Below are 9179 nucleotides of genomic sequence, written 5' to 3'. Positions count from 1 at the left end.
CCTGTCATTGACCGTACAACGGCCGCAAACCACGCACAGGTGTACGTTCGGTACGCGAATTTCGACGTATGTGAACAAAACCAGTACATCGACAACCAGGAGCATCAGCTGATGGCAAATCAGAGAGAAATATCTGCACGATTTCTCGACAAAGTAAACACACAGCGCTGCGGTATCACCTTAGTTGACGCTCCTGGAAGGACAGGTAAAACGTTCCTATTGAATTTAATTCTCGTAAAGATCAGATCGAATGGCCATATCGCTATTGCTACAGCATCGAGTGGTATAGCCGCAACATTACTAACAGGGAGACGTACTCTACATTCCGCCTTCAAAGTACCCCTGAATGCTCACGAACAAGATACACCAACCTGCTCTATGAAAAAAGGGACAGCAATCGCTGGAGTGATGAACGAAGCCAAAGCAATTATTGTGGACGAGGCTCCGATGACACACAGGGCCATGCATGAAGCCATCGATAGGACCCTACAGGATATTTGTGGATATTCAAAACAATTTGGTGGCATCCCGGTAATGTTCTGTGGAGACTTCCGCCAAATACTACCCGTTGTGAAGCAAGGAACACGTGCAAACATAGTCGATGCGACGCTGAAGCGATCGCCGTTGTGGAGCAACGTTACAACACACCGACTGCATTACAACATACGAGCACAGCTTACAAACGACCCCACCGCTGCTAATTATGCCGACCTCCTAATGAACATTGGAGACGGTAACTACCCTGTTGAATATTAACCGGACACCATCACTTTACCAGAAGGGATCCACCAGCACGAAACTCCATCCAAATTAATCGAGGAAATCTATGTCGGATTAACAGGACGTGCTCCAAACGACAACAACTGGTTGTTAGAACGAGCGATACTCGCACCTCTAAATGAAACAGTGGATGCTGTAAACTCTACCGTCATTGACCGCTTCCCAGGAGAAGTCAAGATATATAATGGCATCAACACTACACTCACTCCGGAGGAAGCGGTGCACTTTCCCGTTGAATTTCTGAATTCCATTGAAATATCAGGGATACCACCACACAAACTTAAGATGAAAGAGGGCTGCCCAGTTATTGTTCTACGTTCATTGGATCCACCAAATATCATGAATGGCACCCGCTGTACAGTCTACCGAATGAGCCCAAATGTGATTGAAGTGATCATTATTAATGGACTGGCAGCAGGAAAACGTGCATTCATTCCAAGGATACCACATATATCATCCGACAGTGACCTGCCATTCCAGTTCCGAAGAGTACAATTTCCCTTACGACCTTGCTTTGCCATGACAACAAACAAAGCACAGGAACAAACGTTGAGCATAATCGGACGAGATCGGTGTTCGCCTGTTTTCTCACACGGAATGTTGTATGTTGCGGCATCAAGAGTTGGATCAAGATCAAAGCTGCACGTCCATACCCCAGACAAGAAAACGAGGACTGTTGTTTTTAAAAATGTGCTGCAGTAGATGACCGAAGAGACCCGTTCGCAACAAAATTGATTCCACAGAAACTGAGTCACCGACATCTGCTTTCATTTATGAAACACCCGTCGAAGACGTGTACTTTGCTCGTATATATATATATATATATATATATATATATATATATATATATATATATATATATATATATATATATATATATATATATATATATATATATATATATATATATAAATATATATATATATATATATATATATATATATATATATATATACATACACTTGCGATTCTCGCGCACATGCACGGGATAGCAGTACAACAAAGCTGGTAGCACAGGACAGACCGTACACGGGGAATGACAAAAATACGCAAAACCTAAAATGCAAGTGGTACTATGGAACGCCAAGACTTCCCAAACATTGTCGGCATGTCCGCTAAGTGCCACAGCAATTTCATAGGGATCGTGTGACGGCGAGCCGAGTTTTTAGTGTGAAAGCTTGGTATTATAATATATATATATATATATATATATATATATATATATATATATATATATATATATATATATATATATATATATATATATATGTATATATATATAATATTGTGACGTCCACGGGACTTGAACAGTCCCGCCAACGTAGAATGAGCCGAAACGATGGAGGCGATTTATTTGTTTATAACCCAAACATGGCGGTTCTAATCGCTCTACCACAAACGGGTCGAGGAAGGTGGCACAAGTCACTTTTCACTGAGTTGATGATGTTTATTCCTTTTTTATTATTACTAGAAATAACAAGACTCGGCAAGAAGAGGGATCCGGGGCGATTCGACGGGATGGTGTGGGATCGGGCGTGGGGAAAAATACAGACAATTCCAATGAATATACAGTTCTCAATCCCTCTAAGGCGCCAAACAAACACACACACACACACACACACACACACACACACACACACACACACACACACACACACACACACACACACACACACACACACACACACACACACAACGTAGCTATCTCTGGTGGTCAGGCTGGACCGTGGTGTGGACGCAACTGTCCCTGGATCGGCGCCGGACGAGCCGGCCTTGCTCTCGCCAGGGGGGGGCAGGAGAAACCGCGGTGCTGTCGACCTCCTGGTCCTGGCCCAAGTCCGCCCACAGCCGCAGCGTCAGCCCTCGGTAGTTGTTGCAGTCTTGGCGATCACCCTTCCCTTTCCAGAGAGAGACAACAAGGCCCCTCTTCCAGTCAGTGGGATGATGCCTGTGTTCCAGGCAGAACACAGAACTTCATGCAACGACACGAGTGCAGCATTTCCACCAACCTTGAGAAGTTCAGCATGGATGCCACAGATCCCTGGAGCTTTACCCCATTTCAACCAGTTCACCGCAGCCTGTGTTTCCACAAGCTAAGGTGGACATCAGTTGATTGGAGGGTCAGCAACAGTCATTGTAACACCCCTGACATCCAACTCGACAGCTGGTGGATCAGCCAGGGAACCAGCTCCCGCGCCAAGCCGCGAGCAGGAGAGGGAGGCAGGTCCGCCCGCCGCCCGACCCCGTACTCCGAGTCAGCAGAACCCCAGAGCCAACCAAAGCGAGGAACGAGGCTCGGCAAGGCTCCCAGACACGATCAAGAGCACGATCGACTCAGCACAGCAAGCAGGACGCTCTCTGCCGCCACAGCTTCCACACCAAAAAAAACACGATCGTTCTGGTTGTAATCTTCTTCTTCTTCCTTTTCGACCCCGAATAGAACCTTTTTATCCTTCATCCTCGTCACTCCCAATCGAGCCGTTTATTGGCCCACCGCCATCGCCTTCCGCCAATCGTGATCATGGGGCAGAGCCATCCGCTGCACTGTCCTGTGACGTCACGGCCAGTCTCCAGAGAATACCAAAAAGGGGTTTACGCAGACACACTTACCCTATCCCGTGTCCCTATCTAATTACGTGACAATTATCATCTCCCCCCTTGAAGAAATGAACATTTACTAGACAACTTATCACCACTGAATTGCTACTTATTACATCGAGATCCTGGTAAACTCGAACAGCATGGCATACCTAATTAAACATCCTAATTACCCTTTGAATGCATACCCCCCCCTCAAAGGTAACAATATATAATATATATAATATATAATATATATATATATATAGTTAAAATTATTTTTTTAAATCAACTACTGTGACAACGGGAACCCAACGGGTTCACGGGTCGTCTAGTATCTTCTTCTTCTATCTATAATTCCAGCAATCTCTGTGTGTCTGTCTGTCTGTATGTGTGTTTGTCTGCGACCGCCGTTTCTCGACAACCGCTGGTCCAATCTGATAGAAACTTGCCAGGAATATTGCTGGGGACCTGAGGATGTGCCTTTTCAAGGTTTGATATTAATCGGACAAGCGGTTCCCAAGTTACGGCCCTTTATTTATCAACCAATGACAGGACACGGTGCTATGACATCACTATTGACATCACAATAATTTTTTTTTGATATGATGTCACAATTGATGCTGGGGACCTGAGTATGTGCCTTTTCAAGGTTTGATATCGTTCTTCCGCATCCGTTTCAGCTGTTTCCCAAGTGTTTCCCAAGTTATGACCATTTATGACACGGTTGGTCTGATATAATTGAAACAATGCCCCAATCCAGTGTTTTTTTTTTTTTTGCACGTACAGCCACGTGCATGCAGGCCCGCACTCGTCTATCTATAATTCCGGCAATCTCTGTGTGTGTCTGTCTGTCTGTCTGTATGTGTGTGTATCTGTGACCGCCGTTTTTCGACAACCACTGGTCCGATCTAATTGAAACTTGCGTGAAATCTAATTTATTTACCAAACCAATGGGAAGACACGTTGTTGCGTGGGCATGGCCGATGGGGAAGGGAAGCTCAGCCACGTTCCCCATTACGGGTTACAACTTTTGGGCTTCCGGAGAGTGATGATTTCGTGTATTCTAATAATTTCTCGATTTCTCATGCGCATTTATAGATAAACACAATGGCCCAAGTTATGATCGTTTTCATATTAGACGGTGTATAAATTTCGGGAACATCAGAGTGCTGGTATGCTCCGAACCAGGAAGTAAATTTTTTCTCTCTCTTCTCTTCTCTTTTTGTTTTTCCTTGCCCACGACATTGCGAAAAGGTAAAATACGTTGGCGCTAATTGAATAATTGGGTATTAAAAATAAATTGCGAATAATCGTAACTGCGAATAATATCGAACTTCCGGGTCACGCACGTCCGGCCACGCGAGAGCGAAGAAACGGCCTGTATGGTTTATTTATTTATTATTATTATTATTATTATTTTTTTTTTACGGGCACGTACTAGTTTGATCAATGCAAACAACCTCAGCGTTATAGTTTGCTGGAGATATATATATATATATATATATATATATATATATATATATATATATATATATATATATATATATATATATATATATATATATATATATACTAGTGCGTGCCCGTAGGTGCGTGGCCGTAGGTGCGTGGCCGTAGGTGCGTGCCCGTAGGTGCGTGCCCGTAGGTGCGTGGCCGTAGGTGCGTGCCCGTAGGTGCGTGGCCGTAGGTGCGTGGCCGTAGGTGCGTGCCCGTAGGTGCGTGGCCGTAGGTGCGTGGCCGTAGGTGCGTGCCCGTAGGTGCGTGCCCGTAGGTGCGTGGCCGTAGATGCGTGGCCGTATGTGCAAAAAAAAAAAAAAAAAAACTTTCAAACCGTATGCCAGAAACAACCACACAGGCTGTTCCTTCGCTCCCACATGCCCGTCCGTACGTGCGTGGACGTACGTGCAAAACAAACAAACAAAACAAAAAAAATTGTGACATCATTCGTAACGTCATAGCACCATGTCCTGTCATTGGTTTGGCAAATAAATGGCCGTAACTTGGGAACCACTTGTCCGATTAATATCAAACCTTGAAAAGGCACATCCTCAGGTCCCCAGCAATATTCCTGGCAAGCTTCAATCAGATCGGTCCAGTGGTTGTCGAGAAACGGTGGTCGCAGACACACATACAGATACACACACACACACACACACACACACACACACACACACACACACACACACACACACACACACACACACACACACACACACACTGATTTTTTTATAAACCACTGTCACAACGGGAACCCAACGGGTTCATGGGTCGTTCACAGCAATGTGTGTGTGTGTGTGTGTGTGTGTGTGTGTGTGTGTGTGTGTGTGTGTGTGTGTGTGTGTGTGTGTGTGTGTGTGTGTGTGTGTCTGTCTGCCTGCGACTGCCGTTTTTCGACCACTGCTGGTCCGATCTGATTGAAACTTGCCAGGAATATTGCGGGGACTGGCGGATGTGCCTTTTGAAGGTGTGATATTAATCGGACGAGCGGTTCCCAAGTTACAGCCATTTTATTGCTTTTTTCAGTGTTGGAAAGGTGCATATATCGCAGCTGAAGTGTCGTTTCACATTATCATGCCATTTTTTCCCAAATATATCTCAGAATAATGATAACAGCATTTTACTAATAACTAGTGCGGGCCCGTATGGGCGTGCCCGTAGGTGCGTGCCAGTATGTGCAGCTTCGTGCCTGCAGTATCAGGTCCCCAGCACCAATTGTGACGTCATATCAAACGAAGAAGAAGAATTGTGACGGCCCCTCTCTCTCGCCCCCCTCTCTCCCCCCTCCTCTGTCCCCCCTCCTCTGTCCCCCCTCCTCTCTCCCCCCTCCTCTCTCGCCCCTCTCTTGCCCTCTCTCTCCCCCCCTCCTCTCTCACCCTTCTCCTCTCTCCCCCCTCCTCTCTCGCCCCTCTCTCTGTAAATGTATTCACAAATGTCTACCAAGCACAACAATAATAATAAATAATAAGGCACAAACTCAGGTCCCCAGTGTCGATTGTGACGTCATACCAAACGAAGAAGAAAAATAATTGACGTCAATCATGCCCTAAAAATTTTTTAAATAAATAATTAAACAAGCGTTAATTGTGATGTCATTCGTGATGTCATAGCACCGTGTCGTGTCATTGGTTGACAGATAAATGGCCGTAACTTGGGAACCGCTTGTCCGATTGATATCAAACCTTGAAAAGGCACATCCGCGGGGCCCCAGCAATATTCCTGGCAAGTTTCAATCTGATCGGACCGGTGGTCGTCTGGTTATTAATAATTTGGGAAAAAATGGCATGATAAGGTGAGAAGGTGGAACGACACCTTCAGCTGCCATATATACACCTTTTCAACACTGAAAAAGCAATAAAATGGCCGTAACTTTGGAACCGCTCGTCCGATCGATATCAAACCTTGAAAAGGCATATCCACGGGTCCCCGGCAATATTCCTGGAAAGTTTCAATGAGATTGGACCGGTGGTCGTTGAGAAACGGCGGTCGCAGACAAATAGACAGACACACAGAGATTGCTGGAATTATAGATAGATAATAATAGCACAATAATTGGCAGTAATAAAAAGAATAACGTGACACAATGACCAATGCCTGTCAACCAATAACGACCTATATATTGTCTGTCAACCAATAATGACCAATAACTTCTGTCAACCAATGACAGGACACGGTGCTATGACATCACAAATGATGTCACAATTAATGTTTATTTATTTTATTTTTTTGTTTTTTTTTGCACGATTGACGTCACAATTCTTCTTCTTCTTCGTTTGTTATGACGTCACAATCGACGCTGGAGACCTGAGTATGTGCCTTTTCAAGGTTTGATATCGTTCTTCATGTTTCAGCTGTTTCCCAAAGTTTGAAAGCTGTTTTTTCCCAAGGTCTGAATTAATTGTTCAAATTATTAATTAACAAATGCCCCGGTTAGAATAGGTGTACCATATCCCTGTGTGTCGTAAGAGGCGACCAGGGTTGCGTTAGGAAGGGCATCCGGCGTAAAAACCTATGCCAAATCATTATGCGGACAACAAAACGAATTTCCATACCAGATCGGTCGAGGCCCGGGTTACCAACGACCGCCACCGGTACCGGTGGTCAGCAGGGTACCAGTGGAAATTGTGGTACTGCTGGGGGAAGGAGGAGAAGGAGACGGGGAAGGCGAGTCCAGAGGCAGTGGGAGAGGGGGAAGGGTAGAAGTGTGGAGGTGAGAGTTGGAACTCTGAATGTTGGGACGATGACTGGCAAAGGGCGAGAGTTGGCTGATATGATGGAGAGAAGAAAGGTGGACATACTGTGTGTACAAGAGACCAAGTGGATGGGGAGTAAGGCTAGGAGCATTGGAGGTGGTTTCAAACTGTTCTACCATGGTGTGGATGGGAGGAGAAATGGTGTCGGGGTAATCCTGAAGGAAGATTATGTCAAGAGGGTATTGGAGGTGAGGAGAGTGTCTGACCGAGTGATGAGTGTGAAGTTGGAAATTGAAGGGGTGATGATGAATGTCATCAGTGCATATGCCCCACATATGAGGTGTGAGATGGAGTATAAAGATTTCTGGAGTGAGTTAGATGAAGTGGTGGAGAGTGTATCCAAGGATGAAAGAGTGGTGATTGGAGCAGATTTCAATGGGCATGTTGGGGAAGGGAATAAAGAGGATGAGGAGGTGATGGGTAGGTACGGTCTCAACAAGAGAAATGTGGAAGGGCAAATGGTGGTAGAGTTTGCAAAAAGAATGGAAATGGCAGTGGTAAATACGTATTTCAAGAAGGAGGAACACAGGGTGACATACAAGAGTGGAGGAAAGTGCACACAGGTGGATTACATCTTAAGCAGGAGATGCAACCTGGAAGAGATTAGTGACTGTAAGGTGGTGGCAGAGGAGAGTGAGCTCGACAGCATCGATTGGTGGTCTGTAGGATGACTTTAGAGGTGAGGTTGAGGAAGAGAGTGAGGGTTGAACCAAGGACCAGATGGTTGAAGCTGAAGGAGGAAGACAGTTGTGTGAAATTTAGGGAGGAGGTGAGACAGGCGTTGGATGGTGGTAAAGATGGGTGGGATGATTGGCAACGACAGCAGAAGTTGTGAGGGAGATAGCTAGGAAGGTACTTGGTGTGACATCTGGACAGAGGAAGGAAGATAAGGAGACTTGCTGGTGGAACGAGGAAGTACAGGAAAGTATAAGGAAGAAGGGGTTGGCGAAAAAGAAGTGGGATAGTCAGAGAGATGAAGAAAGTAGGCAGGAGTACAAGGAGTGGCGGCGAAAGGCAAAAAGAGAGGTGGCAAAGGCCAAGGAAAAGGCATATGACGAGCTGTATGAGAAGTTGGATACAAAAGAAGGGGAAAAGGATTTATACCGATTGGCAAGACAGAGGGACTGAGCTGGGAAGGATGTGCTGCAGGTTAGGGTGATAAAGGACGCAAATGGGAATGTGCTGACGAGCGAGGAGAGTGTGTTGAGAAGGTGGATGGAGTACTTTGAGAAGCTGATGAATGAAGAAAATGAGAGAGAGAGAAGGTTGGAAGAGGTGGAGATAGTGAATCTGGAAGTGGGGTGGATCAGTAAGGATGAAGTGAGGACTGCTATGAAAAAGATGAAAAGTGGAAAGGCGGTTGGCCCAGATGGTATACCAGTGGAGGCATGGAAGTGCTTCGGAGAGATGGCAGTGGGGTTGTTAACCAGATTGTTTAATAAAGTCTTGGAAAGTGAGAGGATGCCGGAGGAGTGGAGATTAAGTGTACTGGTTCCGATTTTCAAGAATAAGGGTGATGTGCAGAGCTGTGGAAATTACAGAGGGATAAAGTTGTTAAGCTATACCATG

Source organism: Eptatretus burgeri, chromosome 8 (genome assembly GCF_056783735.1).
Source record: "Eptatretus burgeri isolate ZD-2024b chromosome 8, Ebu_testis_v1, whole genome shotgun sequence".
NCBI lineage: Eukaryota > Metazoa > Chordata > Myxini > Myxiniformes > Myxinidae > Eptatretus > Eptatretus burgeri.
Note: the sequence above shows the minus strand (reverse complement) of the source record.